General features: G+C 53.9%; 2 protein-coding genes across 4 annotated transcripts in view; one reads left to right on the forward strand and one right to left on the reverse strand.

Moving 5' to 3' along the window:
• SH3PXD2A (SH3 and PX domains 2A) overlaps positions 1-19,921 on the reverse strand; it is a 250,807-nt gene that overhangs the window by 101,252 nt on the left and 129,634 nt on the right. The gene's annotated exons all lie outside the window — the stretch shown is intronic.
• The window catches only part of GSTO1 (glutathione S-transferase omega 1), a 584,823-nt gene that overhangs the window by 10,448 nt on the left and 554,454 nt on the right, over positions 1-19,921 (forward strand). The window lies entirely within an intron of this gene.

Below are 19,921 nucleotides of genomic sequence, written 5' to 3' on the forward strand. Positions count from 1 at the left end.
ATTGGATTGCTGGGGGATAAACAAGTTAATACACATAAAGCCCCCCGTGCACAGTCGGCTCACAGGGAGCACATGCACAGATCCTCCACCTGCTCCAGCTCCACCTGCCAGTCACAGGGCCCTGCGGCCAGCGCTGGTTCACCCTGGAGAGGGGAGAGGGGAGGAGAGGGAGGGATTCTGGAAGAGCTGTCACTTGCAGGGGAAATGACAGAAACAGCTAGGACAGAATAGGCTTGGCCAAAGGAGGGCACTGAGAGAAGGAGCCAGGGAGGTGGGGGTGGAGGCCACTGGAGGAGGAGCAGCATAGGAAGAAGCAGGGACATAGGCCTGGCTGGCCTCAGTGGGGTGGGCCAAGCCTTGGGGTGTCTGTACAGAGATGAAGAAACCCAGGCTCTGCAGGGTAAAGCCACTTTGCTGAGACCACACTGGTGGCTGGTGGCTGGCAGCACTGGGGGCGACACAGCTGGGGACTTCCAGCCCCATCTGAATGACTGTTATCACTTTCACATTCCCCCAGAATCCCTTGCTGCTGCCAGGCTGATGGGTCTCCCCAGAGGCGACAGGAGTGACAGCTAAGCCTGGTTCCCCCTCGCTGCTGGACCAAGAGGCTGATTTAATGAGGCTGTTCCACAGAGGGCAGTGGCTGCCCTGCTCCTCACAGCAGGCACTCAAAATGCAGGACAAAGGGGCTCCTGGCCAAGGGCCTGTGTGCCCAGGGATGGGGTGGCTCCCGGGCCAGCCTGGATGCAGGGTGGCCTGGGGGCTTCCCCAGGGTCTGCCAGAGCATACATGTAAAGGACGGGGTCTAGGGAGGAGTCCTGCAAGATGCCAAACCGGGTCCAGCCCAGCCTGTGGGGCTCGAGCCATGGGTTCCAGGCCTGGCCGTCTGAGCAGGCTGCATGACCTGGGTATGGCAGCCCTCTCTGTGCCTTAGTTTCCCTAATTGGGCTTCTGCAAAGAGGCCTCCAGCTCCAGGCTCAGACAGGCCTGTGTCCTACTTGCAGCAGGGGGGCCATCCAGGAACCCTAGGTAATACCTAGGTAATACCTCCATGCCCCCAGCCTCCTCCAGCTGCCTTCCTGTCAACCCTGAATGCTCCTGGGCCAGCTCAGCTGCAATTACAGTAAAGGCCCTGCCTGCTGCCCACCAGCCTGCCCATTACAGGTCCCAGCAGGCCAGCCCTGGGCCGCCACCTCCATCCTCCACCAAGCAACCTCCCCTGAGCTTCTGCACCAAGAAGCCCCCCAAGGTCCCGGAGCAGGCTTATGCCCATGAGCCCCAAAGTACAGTGGCAACCAGGGAGAGGGAAGGGCGGGCGTGGGCCAGGCCTTGGTGGGAGTCACCACTGAGCAGCTCTCCCCACTCTGAGTGGGCTCTTCTTTCCCAAAGGTGGGAGTGGGAGTGCTGCTATTATTATTAATACTATTATTGAGAAGACCACTACATTTGTCAAGCATTTACATTATGCCAGGTGCCAAACTAAACCCTTGACACACATCAGCTCATTGTATCCTCACTACATGCCTATGCGGTAGAGTCCCTTATCATCCCCATTTTACAGACAAGAAATGGAGGATCAGAGACAGCATGTGACTTGCCCAAAGTAACACAGTTTGTGAGGGATAGAGATGGGATTGGAGGCCAACCTGGCTCAGTCTAGTGCTTAAATCCTAACCACCACACTGTTCATTTACCACCTTGCGGCTAAGAAGGACACATAAAATCCAGACAGAGAAGCTAAATGAGGAGTAGGTGGTGAAGAGAAAGGTAAAACGAAGGCAAAGACTCAGGGTCAGAAATACGCAAATGACCAGCCTGGCCAACATAGTGAAACCCTGTCTACTAAAAATACAAAAATTAGCTGGGTGTGGTGGTGTGCACCTGTAATCCCAGCTGCTCAGGAGGCTGAGGCAGGAGAATTGCTTGAACCTGGGAGTTGGAGGTTGCAGGGAGCCAAGATCGTGCCACTGCATTCCAGCCTGGGTGACAGAGCAAGACTGTCTCAAAAAAAAAAAAAGAAAAGAAAAAGAAAGAAAGAAAGACCCAAATGACACCACTGAGTTCTAGACTATTCCTTAGGGAGGTCACAACTTCAGGTCTGGCAGGATAATGTCCAACAGGAAGAAACCTGGCTAGTGACCCGCACAGTAGGTCACAGTGTCACAGTGTCCATGACCACATGCTCAGGAGATGCACCCTGGTTTCCCATGGTAACAGAGCATCCAGCCCCTCTAGAGCACCCGCAGCTAACAAGCTTCCTGGGCTGCCTCCTGGTGGTTCTGCCACTGGTGTGGCTGCCCAGTGGGTCAGTGCCTGGACTGCAGCCTGAGGATGGCCTGGCTTCACCAGGGCCGGTTTTACAGCCTCCTCTCGGCAGAGGTTTTTTAAGTTCTGGGGACAGTGATGCCGGACCAATGCTGTCCCCAGCTGCCAGCCTAATGCACTTTCTGGCACCCCCCACAAACCTTGTTCTAGCACAGCACTCGGTTATTTCCTGTGTGGCTCCCATCATTCCCATTATGTCTTTGTCATTGCTTTGTTTGTCTTTCTTGCTCTCAACAGTAGGCTCCCTGAGAGCATGAACTGTGTGTGTCTTGCCAGGCCCAGCACAGGGCTGGTTATAATCTTGTTTCCCGAATGAATGCACGAATTCACTGACAACCAGTAACCAAGCTCAGGGCTGCCGGATGGTCTCGAGAGGCTGGTCAGACGCTGCTGTTCTCAACCCCTCCCTGACAGGATAGGCAGACCCTGCATCTCCACTCTCCCCTCCTTTCCCCCGGAGTAGAGCTCAGTGGAAGTGCCACTTCTTCCGGGAGGTCATCCCTGATTGTCACAGATGGGTCAGCAAGTGCAGAGAGTAGGTTTCCTGCCTGTTTATGAGGATGGACTTGGCAGCAGCCCGTGGCCTCCTGTACTCCGTCCTCTCTGACATCATCTCGGGTTGTCGTGGAAACTACCCTGGCATCACAGTGGAGCCCGCATGCTCTTGCTAATGTCCTGCACTATTGCCTCACGTGTGTCTCTCTCCTTTGGCAGTTGGACTACACTGTCTATGGCCTCCTTCACCCCTCTCCCTGGCAGGGCTAAACTCTAAGAACAGAGGCTCGTGCTTAGGAAGCGATATTCCCTGGATGCTTACTATGTGCTAGCCATGGCACTGTATATTTCATTTTTTTTTTTTTTTTTTTGGAGACGGAATCTAGCTCTGTCACCCAGGCTGGAGTGCAGTGGCGCGATCTTGGCTCACTGCAACCTCCACCTCCCGGGTTCAAGTGATTCTCCTGCCTCAGCCTCCTGAGTAGCTGGGATTACAGACGACTGCCACCATGCCCAGCTAATTTTTGTATTTTTAGTAGAGACAGGGGTTTCATTGTGTTGGGCAGGCTGATCTCGAACTCCTGACCTCGTGATCCGCTTGCCTCAGACTCACAAAGTGCTGGGACTACAGGTGTGAGCCACCGCATCAGGCGGTATTTCAATTTTTTTAAATTAAAAAACATTTTTTTAGAGACAGGGTCTTGCTATGTTGCCCAAGCTCATCTTGAACTCCTGGCCTCAAGCAATTATCCTGCCTCAAGCGTGAACCACCCGGCCCAGCTGCTCACTGAACTTCATGTACATTATTTCAGTTAATCCTCATAGCCACCCACCAAGAGGAAAATGCTATCATTACTCTCATGTCCCAGAAGAGGAAACTGAGGCATAGTTGGTTAAGTCACTAGCCCAGTGGCAGAGCTGGGATTTGACCCCAGTGCCAGCTGACTCCTAACCATCATGAACTTTTGTGTCTCTCTCTCTACCTTCCCACCCTCCTGCCCTCCTCTGCTAGGAAATCTCCAAGCCTGCACTCAAAGCCACCTGGCCCAGGCTCTCTCCCTCTCCTTTTGCCTCCAAACCCTCCCTCAGCACCCAAGTCCACTTGGAGGCCCAGATCTCCGGCAGCCTTCCCTGCACACCCACAGCCCCCACAGTCTCTCTCCCTCTCCAGTGTCCTTCTGTGCTCCTGCCTTGAGCACCTGCGTGGGACCTGCCTGGCCTCCTCAAGCTCAATGACTGTCCCTGGTACCCTGGGTCAGTCTGGCTGTTCTGGGACAAGGGACACATGAGCTGGACCTCCTCCATGCAGGCCTTCCTGATAACCTTTGCCGGCACCGACCTCAGGCCTTGAGTGAATCATGGTCCTGTCTCCACACTCTTGTTACAGAAACTCAGCTAGTGACAAAGAGCCTCAGCCAGAGCCCCCAGGCTGGGGTGCGGGGTGGTGGGGACTTCCTGAGCTCCCCTGTGGCTGCCAGGCTCTTTCCTCTGGTTCCTGCAGCACCAACCAGTGGCTCCCTCAGTGGCTGCCTCAGTGGGAGGTTGGAGCCCAGGCCTCCCCAGGCGAAGGGCACCAGGAAGCCCGGGCAGTCACCCTAAGCGCAGTGGGAAGCACAGGCTTTTTGGAAAGCTCCCTCCGGCTATTGTCTGGGGATGGCCTGGAGGGAGGGGAAAGGGGTGCATGAATGTCCCAGCACCCCATCCCCGGGGAACAGCCTGCAGCCAGGAGCCGGTCCCTGCGAGATGAAGCTTGATGACACCGCACTTGGCAGCCCTGTCTTCCCTGCCCTGTGTCACCTTACTGATGCCTTCTGGTGTCACCTCCAAACTGCCTGAGCGGCAATCCTCAGCCTCAGATCTGCTTCTGGGAAATTCCAAACCAAGATGCCTGCCTTTCCTTGAATTATTTCCTGTCTCGGGCAGCACAAATTGTCCCCTGCTCCTGCCTATTAAGATCCTTGTGGCTGCCAGGACCTAGCCCAGTGCCCAGCACATGAGAGGGCCAGCATGGGGATAAAGCATGTCCCCCATCCTCTGGCTCCTGAGGCAGCACTGCAGTTCTCCAGGTGTCTCAGACCAGGTGACAGGCTCATGGGTGCCCTCTCCTGCTTGGGGTGGGGGCCAGGAAGAGGTGCCCCCGGTAATTAACCTTGAATTCCCTGGCTTGCAGGCACAGCCTGGTCTAATCTGCAGCCTGCCTCTGCCAAATTAAATCAGACCTGGCCACAGTCAAGCTCCTGCTTCTGAGCCATTCAGAGGAGCCAGCCCCTTCTCCCTGTCCATCAGCCAGGCTCCTACTGGAAGCTTTTCAAGGGCTCAACTCAGGCCTCCAGGCACCCTCCCATGCCCTGCACCAGGAGTGCTCCAAGCCTGAGGTTGCTCTTGACATCAGATGGGAAAGTTCTGAGAGCCAGAAAGAGCACTGGACTTGGAGCCAAAAAACCTGGTGCTAATCCAGTTTCTCTGACCTCAGGCAAACCATTTCCCTTCTCTGGACTGCACAACCTGCAAAGGCTGGGCTGGATGATGTCTGGGGAACTGAGCTCCAGAGGCTGGGACTAGGGGTAAACCCTCTCACCTTGTCTCTCACTGGGACACAGCAAGGATGGAAGGAGAGGCTGCTCCGACGACTCCAGAAACTGCAAACCCATGCAGCTGCAAGCGGAGTGATGTTTTGTGGGCACTGATGAGCCAGCCTCTGGCACAGCCGCTTCGACAACAATGATAGTAACAACTGGTACCATTCATTAAGACTGCATGCTGGGCAGCATGCTAAGCCCTTGCCAAGCTTCACTGAGGGCTAGGATAGGTAAGAGGTTCTAGCCCATATTTGCCAGTTGTTGGCATTGCAAGCCACATGACCTCTCTGTGCTTCAGTGACTTAATCTGCAAACTGGGGAGAAATAACTGTACCCACTTCATAGGATGGATGCAAAAACCAGAGAATTAAAACATGTAGGTTGGCTGGGCTTGGTGGCTCATGCCTATAATCCCAGCACTTTGGGAAGCCAAGGCGGGTGGATCACCTGAGGTTAGGAGTTCAAGACCAGTGTGGCCAACATGGTGAAACCTTGTCTCTACTAAAAATATGGGCATGGGGGTGGGCACCTGTAATCCCAGTTACTTGGGAGGCTGAGGCAGGAGAGTCACTTGAACCCGGGAGGCGGAGGTTGCAGTGAGCTGAGATCACGCCACTGCATTCCAGCCTGGGTGACAGAGTAAGACTAGTCTAAAAAAAAAAAAAAAAAAGGTAGTCTGGGCACAGTAGCTCACACCTGTAATCCCAGCACTTTGGGAGGCCGAGGTGGGTAGATCACCCGAGCTCAGGAGTTGGAGACCAGCCTGGGCAACAGGGCAAAACCCTGCCTTTGCCAAAAATACAAAAAATCAGCTGGGCATGGTGGTGTACACCTGTAGTCAGGAGGCTGAGGCAGGAGAATCACTTGAGCCTGGCAGGTGAAGGCTGCAGTGAGCCGAGATCGCACCACTGCACTCCAACCTGGGTGACAGAGTGAGACCCCATCTCAAAAAAATAAAAATAATTTAAAAAATGTAAGTCACTTAGAAGAATGTCATCACATGGTGAGATACAGTAATCAAGCTCTTATTAGCTTTCCAGACCTCATAGTAACCCTATGCTGCCACTTCTATGGTCCCTATTTTACTCCTGGGGGGAACATAAGGCCCAGAGAGAGTCATCCTCTCCATTTATTGCATTTACTGTGTCCAGCCTTCAGCTACCACGAGGGATACGGTAGATGCCTGGCGGTAATGTCTCGGCCCTCAGGGTGTGTGCAGCCTCTCAGGGAAGCCAGATGCTAAGGATTTAATTACCTCTGTGGTATATGCCACAAGTGAGACGTCCCAGTATTGGGGTGAGAGGTGGGGATGGCAGGCCCAGGTGTGGTGAGTAAGTGATGAGTTTAGGTGGGGTTAAAAGATTGCCTGGGAGGCCGTGGCAGGAGGATGGCTTGAGCCTAGGAGTTCAAGACCAACCTCAACAACATAGCAAGACCCTACGTCTACAAAAAATTTAAAAAATAGTGGGGCATGGTGGCATGTGCCAGTAGTCCTAGCTACTCGGGAGGCTGAGGCAGGAGGATTGCTTGAGCATAGCAGTTTGAAGCCACAGGGAGCTGTGATGGTGCCACTGCACTCCAGGACTGGGAGACAGAGAGAGACCTCGTCTCTAAAGATAGTAATAATAAAAAACGGTTGTCCCACCTGGCACATAGCTGGTGAGGGGCAGAGCCAGGATCTGAAGTTACACCTGTGAGTCCAAGGCCACCTCCCTTAACAGCTCTGCCACCTTCCTTCCCAGGAGCATCCCAAGAGGGAAAAATGATTATAAAAAGCCAAGCTGACAATCAGCAACTCATGCACTTTCTGTTGAACAGCTGAGCTACCAGAACACCTGGCATTTCCCTGGGTAGAAAGCTGGGCATCATTGTAGTGCAGCCTCTTGGCCTGTTGCCTGCACCTACTGGCCTTCTAAGAAGTTTTGGGGGAAGTAAGCATTGCATTTGAGGTGGGCTTCCCATTGACCTGGGGCACCTAACTACCTGGGGCTGGGGATGAAGTTCAACGTGAACACCCAGCTGGGCCACTGGAATCAATAGGCAGGGAACGTGCCCACCGAGATGAACACCGTCCCCCTTCACCCTGGGTGCCAACTCAGGGTTAGTCCACCTCAGAGCTGCACTGGGAAGGCCAGGCGGGCCTCGTCCCTGGGCTACTGAGCAATCTGTGCAAGAGCAGTGCAGCAGCTGGAACTACCAGAGGGCCCAGAAATCACAGCAGCAGCAAGTGGGGCAGAGACTCAGTCCCTGGGAACATGCATTTCCTCCTCTCGCACAGGAGCAGAGGGAAGGGATACCAACAGGTCTTCAAAACCTGGAGTTCAGCAAGAATATAAAATGTCCCTCTGGTGGCCAGGCATGGTGGCTCACACCTCTAATCCTGGCATGTTGGGAGGCAGAGGCGGGAGGATTGCTTGAAGCCAAGAATTTGCGACTAGCAGGGGCAACAGAGCCAGACCCCGTCTCTATAAAAAATTAAAACAAAAAAATTTTCCTGCCATGGCGGTATGTGCCTGCAGTCCTAGCTACTTGGGGGCTGAGGTAGCCTGGGACGTCCAGGCTGCAGTGAACCGCGATTGTGCCACTGTACTCCAGCCTGGGTGATGGAGAGAAACCCTGTCTCAAAATTAAAAAACAAAAAAAAAGGAAAGAAAATAACCCCAAAACCTCCCTCTGGGATCTTTTAAGGGAGTTGGAAATGTTCTAAAATTGGATTGTGGTGATGGTTGCACAACTGTAAAAGTATTACTAATCAATGAATTAATTGTACACTTAAAACAAGCACATATTATAACATGTAAATTATACCTCAGTAAAGCTGTCTGGGGGAAATGCTCCCCTGGCTCTGACCACTGAGCCAGGCTCCGGGCCGCGTGTCCTGGGTGGGGTTTTGCACATAGCCATCTGCGTGCCCTCTGGACTCATGACTCCCCATGTGCCAAATGGGCCATTCATGACAGAGGGTGTGGGGGGCTAAGGGCTTAGTCTGTGGTTTGGGAGTGGGAAGCCTGGTTTTCTGAGTGCTTCTAGAACCAGCTTCCCTATGTCTGTTCCATCAAAGGAGCCTGTACCAGCCAGGCAGCACCCCTCCTCAGAGGCCTGAATCCTCCTGGGACAGGAAGCCCCTCCTTGGAGCTCCTGAGGCTGGGGAAGGGTCTCGACAGGCTGCCCTGGGAGGCCTGGACCAGACTTGGCAGTCTCAGTAAACCTGGTACCTTTTCAGGGATGTGGCCCAGCAGGAAACCTGGGTTCCCCTTAAAAGATCCCAAATGTGGCACATGCCCTCAACTCTACCTTCAGCCCCCGTGGTGACCATGGCAACCACAGCGTCCTGATGCAGTTATTCTGCCCTTATGTCCGATGAAGGCTCCCATCCTGAAGTTTGGAGCTAGTTGCCCCAGCCAAGTTCAGGTGCTTCTCACTTCATCCTCAGCTCACCCACATTTGGGTTGTGGACTTGGAGCTGAAGGGCAAGGGCATGAATCCAGCCTCTGACACTTCCTAGCTGAGAGGCAAGTCAACCAGTCTCAGCCTAAGGTCCCTAATCTGCAGAAAGGAGCGTGGACATCCCAGGATTGTACGGATGCTCAAACAAGATAAACCATGCTCAAGGGTCCAGCACGGCTTTAGTGCAGCATCGGCCAGAGGCGGGGAGCTGTAGTATCCGATATGGCCATGGGGTGGAGCCAGATACACATGTATCTCATGAACTGAGGGATTCAAAGTGACCCAAAGTTACAGGCGTGCCCAAACTCCAATCACCCTCAAGATCCAACTTATAGAGCCTGTGAAGGGGAAGGAGTCACAAGGTCTCTGGATGCTTGTCCCTTTCATCTCAAACTATATCTATGAATATCTCCCATTCCCACAGACATCCAGCCCCACTCTAGAACCTGGACTATTGCGATAGCCAACAGGTTCTGCTAGGATCTCAGAATATCAGAGCCAGGAGAAAGCCCAGAGACGCCTAGGTTCTGCCCGTTTACCTGGTGCTGAAGTGTAGCAATTGTTACTGACCACCTCAGGCCTATCTCCTCTTGGCCCAGCCCTAGCCAAAAATCCCTTACTGTCACGAAAGATGAAATTTCTTTCAATCCTTGAAACACAATCTCAGGGACTCCCTTTGGCCTGGACACCCTCCTCTGCCACTCTCCTTGAGTAGTGAGCTCTTGCTTTAGTCTCAGCCTGAATGCCACCTCCTCAGGGAGCCTTCCTGACCACCTGAGCAGGCTGGCTTGTTGCTGTGCAAGGCCCTGCACTTATTACAATCAGTTGTTCTTTTTCTGCCTTCCCCATTATCAGCAGCTGTTATAAGCCCTGTTTTATAGGCAAGGACATTGAGGTTTTGGGATTTTAAATAATTCCCAGGCCACACGGCAGGTGGGGGAGGAGCCAGGGCTTGCAAGAGCCTATAATGATTTGCCACCTCCTACGGAAGCAAGCCAGGCCCATGCCATGCTACCCTCCCCCTTAGACCACCAGGGCCCCGAGAGCGGGGACTGAGCTACTCCTGCAGTCCTGGGCCTCACGTCGAGATGATCTAGAAACACTTGCATGAACACACACCTCCCTCGAAGATGCAACAGAGGAAGCCTGGTCTCAGTGGCCGAAGACCCAGGTTCTAGGTTCAGCTCTGCCTTAAGCTCCCCATGGTGGGGTAACTACCCAGGGACTAGGAACATGGAGGGTAGTGATAGCCAGGCAGGGGAACCAAGACCCACCTCGGACACAACATAACAGCAAAGCAGGCCTCGGCGCCGAGGCGCCAAAGTGCTCTGTAGGCCTTCCTTGGGGGTGAGACAGTGGGCACGTGGGGGCCTTGAGGTTTCAGAGAACATAGAAAGCACAAGCCCAAGAAATTAATGGGGGACCCAGTCTACCCCCACACACTCCCGCACCAGGATACCCTTCCCTGCCACCTTCCTCCCCACCCTGCAGAAAATACTGTGCCAGGCCTGAAAACAGAGTCATCCTCTCTCCCTGGACACGGGCCTCCCAGGCGTGTGCTCTGTGAGCTGGGCCGGACTGGGGCTGTTTGAATCTGCTTCCCTCCAGCTCGCCGACCCAGCATGACGGCTGAGCCTGCAGAAGTCCTTGTTCCCCACGGCCAATGCCCCTTTCAAGTGGGTTGGACACAGCTTCCTGTGGGCACTTCCCTGCCACCTGCCCACCCAGGTTGAAAGGGGCATAGCAGGGGATGGACAGGGTTTATTTATCTAACGTTCTGTTCCCTCCCTCAGCCTTCCAAAGCTCCGAGGTCCAGCTCGCCCTCCTGCCCATCAACATAAAGAGGCTATTTGTGCAGTAGCCAGTGGCAGGGGGCTGCAAGGACAGTGTGGCCCATGTCCCTGGCCAGATGGGAGGTGGCAGGGCTTTACAGAGTACACAGAACCATTTTGATGATGGATGTCTGACCAGAACGCAGCCAGGCACATATAGGTGGGCTTTCTACCCCAATCCCCCAGGAGAGACAAGGACATGGGATGCCCTGGAGTTTCCAACAGCCTGCAGGGTGGTGGGGGCAGCCTCACTCCACAGGCAGCACCAGCCCTGGCCAGGACTCCCAGAGCAGAGAGGCACTCAGTGAGACGCTCCTCTCCCAGCTCTCACCTTCAGCTCAGCCAACCCCATTCCATTCCCCCAGCCTTTTCAGGGTGGCTACTCTGTACCCAGGCCTGGGCAAATGGAGGAAACGGGAAGAAAAACAGAAAATCCCATTTCCTGAGCTTCCGTGATGGGCCAAGTACACTAGGGGCATTTTCTACGCATTTGCTCCCTTGAACCTCACAACCATTTTGCCACGTGTACCATGGGGGCCTTGCACAGATGGGGAAACAGACCAGAAGAGAAGTGAGCCATTCAAGCTCACAAGCAGAGCTGGGTGTTCCCACGGTTGCCGCTGCAGTTAATTTAACTCAATTCACAATTTCAGCTTTAACCCTTGAGGTGATTAGCCTATGCGGTCCCTGGCATACAGCTGGCACTCAATAACTACCTGCAGAGTGAAGGAAGGCTGCTGTGGAGACACTCCAGTGCTCTGTCCACAACCTTCCATTTGCCTCCCAGGAAAAGGAGGGGAGTGGGAGGGTGTATGACTCAGTGCCCAGTTTGTGATCCACACACATCCCAATTCATTCTCCCCAGTGCGGGAGCAGTGACTCCGTGTGACTTACAGAGAACGGAAGGCCACACTGTCAACCCACAGCAATGCTGCTGGTGAGCAGGAAAGCCTGGACTCTAACTCAAGAGGCTGGCAGCCAGACACAAGCCGAGCAGTCGCCCTGCCTTCCCGAACAGGCCAGACCTGGCATTCGACTGGGATTGGGGACGTGGGGCTCCTGGAGGAGACGCCCCACATTCTCAGTGCTATTCCGGCTGCACTGCCACACACACCACCTTGGCCCTCATCTTCCTACTGGGACCCCGAGGCAGGGCTGGCAGAGTCCGTCTGTCCTCCTGGGCTCTGCTTCTCCCAGGCGAACGGCAGCAACAACCTCTGTCCGCCTCACTGGACTCCCCACAATTTTACCATCACTCCGAGATGAAACAACCATCCCCAAAATACAAATGGGAGGGGAGGGTGAGAAAGCCATGCAGAGGAGAGTGTCTTCTCGAGTCTGACCTCCTCCCACCCCAGGCCCCAAGCAGCACCTGCCCCTGCCCTGGCCCTCCTTCCCTGGCAGCCTCCCTCAGCGTCCTAAGCCAGCCCCTCTGCCACCTTAACCAGCCTGGCCCAGTTCCCAAATCTGTGCTCTGGCTGGAGCAGGCCTCCCGCAGGATGGCCTCCCCTTTGGCCTGCCCTGGGGTTCCCTGCAGGAGGCAGGGACACTGGGGGTGGACTCTGCCCCCTGGGGAGTGTTGGGGGCCCCTGACGGGCAGGCTGAGGCAGGGATGGTTCTGGCCTGGCCTTGGCCCATCCGCCTCTCACCCCAGGTCCCTTGGAACATTGGGGCATTGTTCTACTGTACGACAGAGGGTGACTCTGTGGCCCTGGGATGAAGAACAGAAACCAGTTTAGCAGGGCTCTCTGCTCCTCCCATGCAATGTTAGGAATTTAACCAGAATTCTGGCTGGCTTCAGCAGGAAGAAACAAGCCCAGGCCGAGAGCAGCAAGTGGGAGGTGACCGTCTACCCACTGTGTGGGCCCACTATGTGTCCCATAGTGGGTAAGAGGTGGTACCCAGGCCAGTGGGCTGGTAAGAGGCCTGAGAAGAAGGATACTAAGTAAGTGACAAGAGCAGGGCAGATCAGCTCAGCCCTGGCCTCAGTTTTCCCCTCTGTGATACGGGTGCACCAAAGGCATGTGTGCCCACCCTGCCCACAAGCTTGGACCACCAGCAGCGGTCAAGGAGGCTGCAACCTCAGCCCTGAGGTTGCAAAGGCAGCCTTGCATCTCCAGAAGTGGAGAACGTGTGTGTGTATATGGGGGGAGGTGATGTGGGGCCTGCTGCTGCTGTGCCCTCCCACCTGGGGCCACCATGATGGGGACAGGAAACACTGGCCTTGGCAGTGCTGACACCATGCCAGGTTTGTTCGGCACTTTATGTGTGCGAAAGCATCATCCTAACATCTACCTTCGGAAGCAGCAACGATTCCCACTCTACAGGTAAAGGAAACTGAGGCACACACAGGCCTTGCAACTTGCCTGAGGCAAGTGGCAGAGCTGGTCTCTGACCCCTGGCCCCCTGACTCTGGAGAGGCTGAGAATCCTCCTGGCTCTGTTCCCCTGAGGTGGGCAGTTCAATGTATAACTCTCTTAAATGGCCTGGCTTTATTCTGGCACAGTTGGGCAATCACCCAACACATTAGGTGCCAGGTCCTGGGGGTCCAGAGATGTGGGTTCCTTGGTGGGGAAAGATGCATAAGCAGATCTCAAGGCTGCCAGGCTGCCAGCTCTAGAGAGGGCTTTCTGGAGGAGAAGCTCAAGCTGAGTCTGGAGACAGAGTAGGATGCAGTCCCAGAGCGAGTGGGGAGGAGGGGAGGGTGCTCCTGGTAGAGGGAACCATAGGGCAGGGCATGGAGGCTGGAGACAAGCTAAGAAAAGAATGAGGGCATGGCCACTGGGCCAGGAGGCTGCAGAGACGCAAAGGTGGGTCCCAGGGCCCTACGGTCAGATCTTTCTCCCACCAGAACTGCATCCTCCTGGGGATCTGCAGACAGAGTTCCTAGTGTTCGCTTTAAAGACTTTTCGATTCCTCATTTCCATTGGATGAGAATTTAAAACGGAACACAAAGAGGCATTTCTGGGTCACGCAGTTGACCACGTGGTGAGTCCTGCCGGGCCAGCTTGGGCCTGCCTTTAGCTCCTGTTTGCCCTTGTTGACACCATATGGGAGGACTGCATCTCGGGGTGAGAGGTCTTGCCTATGGAAGCAAGGGATTCTCAGGAGATCGGGCAGAGTAAAGCGAGGGGGAGCTGAGTCAGTAAAGTGGCCTCAGGACACTGCCAGGAGGCAGGTCATGCTCACAGCGGGGTTATCTCAGCTACTACGGAGGGTGTCTCTTGGTGTGGCTTCCATGTGTGTGGTTTTTTTTTTTTTTTTTAAGATACAGGGTCTGTCTCTGTTGCCCAGGCTGGAGTGCAGTGGTACAATCATAGATCACTGTAACCTCAAACTCCTGGGCTTAAGCAATCCTCCTGCCTCAGCCTCCTGAGTAGCGAGGACCACAGGTGTGTGCCACCCATGCCTGACTCATTTTTTTTTTTCTTTCTTTCTTTTTTTTTTTTTTTTTGTAGAGATGGGGGTCTCACTATGTTGCTCAGGCTGGTCTCAAACTCCTGGGCTCAAGCAATCCTCCCGCCTTGACCTCCTGAAGTGCTGGGATTACAGGCATAAGCCACCGCACAGGGCCAAGAGCATGTCTTTATCTGCCTTCTTTAGGATTTGGTGACCAAGGGTCTCCTCATCCCAAGCTGTCACATGGCTCCCCAGAAATTCACACAGGAAAGACCAAGAAACTACATCAAGCTTCTCTTGCCCACCCCTGCCCATTGACCCCTCATGACTGCTGGGCAAAGGGCTGGGGGCTGGGGGAGCTGGAGGGGCCTAACAGAACTGCACCCAGGCTCCAAGCCCTGCCTCTCCACTTGGCTGCATGGCCTGGGGAAGCCAGGTAACTGCCAGCAACTTCACTTCCCCATCTGCTAAACAGGGATAATAACACCACCTTCGCGGGCAGCCTAATATTTAAATGAGTATTTAAATAAGCATTATGTACAGTACAGAAGAGGGGACCAATACAATAAGGCAAACACTCTTCCTTTTTCTTCCTTTCCCTTTCTGCTCCCCTCCCTCCCTCCAGTCAGGACACACACACACACACACACACCCCTATTCAACTGCTGGCTTTCCAAGAACACACTGCTGGAGACCAAATGTTTGTGTCCCACCTAAATTCATATGTTAAATCCTAATGCCCAAGGTGATGTAGTAGGAGCCGATGAGGCCATGGTCACTGGCCCTCATGAATGAGATCAGTGCCTTATAAAAGAGAACCCAGAGAGCTTGTTTCCCTGTCCACCAGGGTAAAGATAACTATCTATGAACCAGGAAGCAGGCCCTCACCAGACACGGAATCTGCTGGTGCCTTGGTTTAGCACTTGCCAGCCTCTTTCATAAGAACTGTGGGAAATTTATTTCTGTTGTTTATAAGCCACCCAGGCTATGGTATTCTGTTCCAGCAGCCTGAACAGACTAAGACACACACCATCCTCAAAGGATAACATCAAATGGGCTGAGGTGGGTACCCACCTGCTCTGGCTGGGGTGGAGGTGGGGAGAGGTGCTGCTGAGGAGGTTGGGAAGGCACAGTGGGTGTGAGCTGAGTGATGGGTTGGGTCAGGGCTGTGGTTAGAACCGTAGGTCTGGGGCCAGCCTGCCTGGCTTGGATCTTGGCCCTGCACCTGCCAGTTGGGTGACTTTAGGTGAGCTGCTTCATGTCCCTGAGCCTTCAGCTCCTTGGTAAAATCATGTCACAGTCATACTTACCATGTAAGACCATAGTGAGGACTGAATGACAACAATCATTCATCCAGCAGAGACCCTCTGAGACCCTGCTCTGGGACAGGCACTGTTCTGGGTGCTGGGGATACAGCTTTGTTCTGTGAACAGAACAAAGACAAGTTCCCACTCTCCTGGAGCCTGTGTTTCAGTGGCAGGGACCAACAGTAAAAACAGCAAGTGTCTTAGTCCGTTCAGGCTGTTACAGCAAAGTACCCTACACTAGGTCATTTCATTTGCTTTTTTTTTTTTTTTTTTTGAGATGGAGTCTTGCTCTGTCACCCAGCTGGACTGCAGTGGTGCGATCTCAGCTCACTGCAACTTCTGCCTTCTGGGTTCAAGCTATTCTCCTGTCTCAGCTTCCCGAGTAGCTGGGATTACAGGCACGTGCCACCACGCCTGGCTAATTTTTATATTTTTAGCAGAAACGGGGTTTTGCCATGTTGGATAGGCTGATCTCAAAGTCCTGACCTCAGTGATCCACCCGCCTTGGCCTTCCAAAGTGCTGGGATTACAGGTCTGAGCCACCACGCCCGGCCACACTAGGTAATTTCTTAACAACAGAAATTTATTGCTCACAGTTCTGGAGGCTGGAAAGTCCAAGATCAAGGCGTCAGCAGATTTGGTGCCCAGTGAAGCCTGGTCCCCACAGATGGTGCACTCTGGCTGTGTCCTCCCATGGCAGAAGGGGCAAATGCTGTGTCCTCACATAATGGAAGGGGCAAGGGCCTTGCTGGAGCCTCTTTCATAAGGGCACAAATCCCATTAACCTTCCTGGGGGTGCCGCGTGAGGAGGCAAAACCACCATGGCTGCTCTGTGCCAAGCTCATCAAAGGTGTCCATGAAGAACATCCTTTCTGTGCAGGGCCAGTGGTCTGGAAGAGCAACCGCTAGCCGACTCCATGGGCCTGGCTTTCTGCCTGCAGAAGCCAGCGAGCGGCCTGGGATCAAAGCCGAGGCGCTTGGGCCTGTTGCCCACCTCCCCCACTGAGTCTGGGCTGTGACAGACCTTGTCTTCTCTGGAAGATGGAAAGGGAAGACGGTCCCCCGCCCCAGCCCCCATGAATTCTCAACGGACCCTGCAGCAGCACACTTGAAAGAAGCCAGGGGTTATCTGCAAAATTCCAATTAAATCCACCGGCTTTGATAATTTGATAAGCCACTCCACAGTCGCCCCAGAGTCAAAATATGCTGTTACTCGATCCTGTGTTTATGTTCTAGGCTGGAGGGAAGGGAGGCGCACAGTGGCCTGGGAAGGTCCAAGCAGCCGGAGTGGGAGGAGTTGCAGGCACTAGTCTGACACATCGGCAGCCTGTCAGCCGAGGGTCACGGGCAAGGTCTGGCTCTTTTGTGACAGGCACACTCTGCAGTGGAACACAGGTCTCTCTTGGTGGGTCCTGGAGGCGGAGCAGAGACGGGCCGGCCCAGGGGAGGGGAAGCCCCTCAGAACTGCCTGGCCACAGCTGAGCTCACTTCCTGAGCCTCAGACCTGTCCTGGGGTTGGAGGCATTCCTATTCCCAGGCCCCTAACTTGCCAGACCAGTGGTGACCTGGCCCACGTAGCCAATACCACCTCAAGAAAGAGGCAGATAACCTCTGCTGGCCTGGTGGTGGAGCGGCCAAATGCTTCACAGCCCCTCCCTGCAAAAGTCAGGCAGGGGCGGAGCGCGCACGCGTTCCATTCTGTTCCCCAGCCGTCTATGAACACAGGCGTGGAGCACTTCCTGTGCACCAGTAGCACCTGGCCGGGTTATTTGAGTAAACCCTCTTGACCAGCTCATGAGTTCTGCATTATCTCGTTTCAGGGAAACAGAAATGCAGAGACGTTGAGCAAATGGCCAAAGATCACCGAGCATTAAGTGGCAGGGCCTGACCCCAGAGCCTGACCCCACAAAGCCATGGCCTGCTGCCTCACCAACAGCCAAGAGTCTCGCTGAGCCTGGTTTCCACTGTTCCTCAAGGGCCTCCTAGAGGTGGGCAAAAGGCTAACTTAATGCTATGAATGAAGTGAGGCCAATGGATTCAGGTGACTGGCAAAGAGCAGGTTTGGAGGCATGGATCACAGGCAGGGTCAGCTGCTTTTGTGGCGATACACTTGCTGCCTCCACCATCGATGATCCTGATCCTTTTCCCCCATGGCGGGGTACACGATCACGGGGGATTCCAACGGCCACCCACCTAGGGAGGAGCATCTCCTCTCTCCCCATGCAAGGACAGAGAATGAGAGGCTTGGAGAGAACATCACAGCTGGGCACAGGCAGGGTCAGGTGAGGACCCAGGGATACTGCTGCCAGGCTCAGAGCCTTCCCTTGCCCTGAGGCAAGGCAAGGATAAAGAAAGAAGGGGCAGGAGCGCAGAGAGGCGGGGACAGAAAGGAGACACTGAGGAGCTTCAGACCACAGTTCCCAAACCAGCGAAGCAGGCAGGAGAAACAGAAGAGTGGGGGCTTCTGCTTGCAACCTGGAAGTTCTGGGTTCAAATTCCCGCTCTAGCTGTGAGCTCCTGTTTTCTAATCTGTAAAGTGGGGATAAGAATATACAAGCCCTGGCCGGGCGCGGTTGCTTATGCCTGTAATCCCAGCACTTTAGGAGGCTGAGGCAGGCAGATCACTTGAACTTAGGAGTTCGAGACCAACCTGGTCAACATGGTGAAACCCCGTTTCTACTAAAAATACAAAAATTAGCCGGGTGTGGTGGCGTGGCCTGTAATCCCAGCTACTAGGGAGGCTGAAGTAAGGGAATTGCTTGAACCTGGGGAGGTGAAGGTTGCAGTGAACCGAGATCACTGCACTGCACTCCAGCCTGGGCGACAGAGCGAGACTCTGTCTCAAAAAAAAAAAAAAAAAAAAAGAATATACAAGCCCTGGTACAAACCTCTCCTACCTCTCATCATCTGAGTTTCATGATAACCCTTGGAGGTAGCAAGAACAGGGTTTCATCACTATTCCCTTTTTACAGATGGTTCCCTATTTCTCACTATTCTTTCTTTTTAAATTTTAAATTTTTATTTTTTGTAGAGACAAGGTCTCGCTATGTTGCCAGGGCTGGTCTTGAACTCTTGGGCTCAAGAAATCCACCTGCCTTGGCCTCCCAAAGTGCTGGGATTACAGGTGTGAGCCACTATGCCTAGCATCTTTTTATTTTTTATTTTTTTTATTTTTTTATTTTATTTTATTTTTTTTGAGACTGAGTCTGGCTCTGTCGCCCAGGCTGGAGTGCAGTGGCCGGATCTCAGCTCACTGCAAGCTCCGCCTCCCGGGTTTACGCCATTCTCCTGCCTCAGCCTCCCGAGTAGCTGGGACTACAGGCGCCCGCAACTTCGCCCGGCTAGTTTTTTGTATTTTTTAGTAGAGATGGGGTTTCACCGTGTTAGCCAGGATGGTCTCGATCTCCTGACCTCGTGATCCGCCCGTCTCGGCCTCCCAAAGTGCTGGGATTACAGGCTTGAGCCACCGCGCCCGGCCCTTTTTTTTTTTTTAAATCAGCTGAATTTAAGATTCATCCCCGTTTCTCTCTAAATGTAGAAACTTCGGCCAGCACTGAGCCACTAGGGACCACAGAGAAGCTCGGGGAAGTTACGAGGGATCTGCCTGGACATCACACAGCTAGTAGCAGCAGAACTGGGATGTGAACTCAAGACCTTGCATCCTATACCTTGTGGCTTTCCACTGCTTCACACTGTGAACCAAGTTACTGATAAGCTCCTGATGGTTCACAGTGCTTGCTTCTTGCCTGAGGCAGCCATCAATGAAGATGGCCTTTGCTAGGCCAGGTGCGCCTCGGAGCTGCATTTTCCTCCCTCAAAATGCCCAGGCCATTTCAGGCTATTAGTCTTTTAGCAAGCATGAAGAGAGAAGGGTCCCTTTAGGCAGGACTGCCATGTGTGGGTGTGCAGGCCACATACTCTACAACCTCATGGGCATATTCACAGAAAGTGCAGTGTGAATGGCACCTCCAGAGCCATGCAATGCCCACCTTCATCTTCAGGCTTTCTCCTCCCCATCACCAGTTTCCACCTGCCTCTCCCCACCTGGCCCAGAGAGTTTCTGTGTCCTACTCTGTCCTTTCCCTCTGTAGTAGCCACCCCGTCTGCCTCTCCCTCACCCATCTGGTACTTTAAGCTTCCAGGGGATAGCCATGGAGTGAGGTGATTCAACATCATCCCTTTAAGTCCTCTGCCCAACTCTCTCTCTTACCCAACACCCCTCCTTGCCTTCTGCCCACCAGCTCCTAGGTGGGAACTGGACTTTTCTCTCCAACGAGAACCTATGCTGGCGACTGTAGGTGAGCAGAACGCTCTGAGCAAGAGAGCATGGCCGTCTGGATGGAGTTGGGTCCTGAGTGTGAGAAACCAGCATGGTTGTGTGGGCCATCTTGACCACCAGCCCAGAGCATCCCAGTTTCAGAGAGAAAAAAGACCTGCATGGTTCCCCGCTTCTCTCCAAACATGGAAACATTAGCCAGCACTGGGCCACTAGGAACTACAGACTTAGGTTCAGGTCTTGGCCTGTCTCCTGTCAAAC

The sequence above is a fragment of the Macaca thibetana genome, chromosome 9 (genome assembly GCF_024542745.1).
Source record: "Macaca thibetana thibetana isolate TM-01 chromosome 9, ASM2454274v1, whole genome shotgun sequence".
Classification (NCBI taxonomy): Eukaryota; Metazoa; Chordata; class Mammalia; order Primates; family Cercopithecidae; genus Macaca; species Macaca thibetana.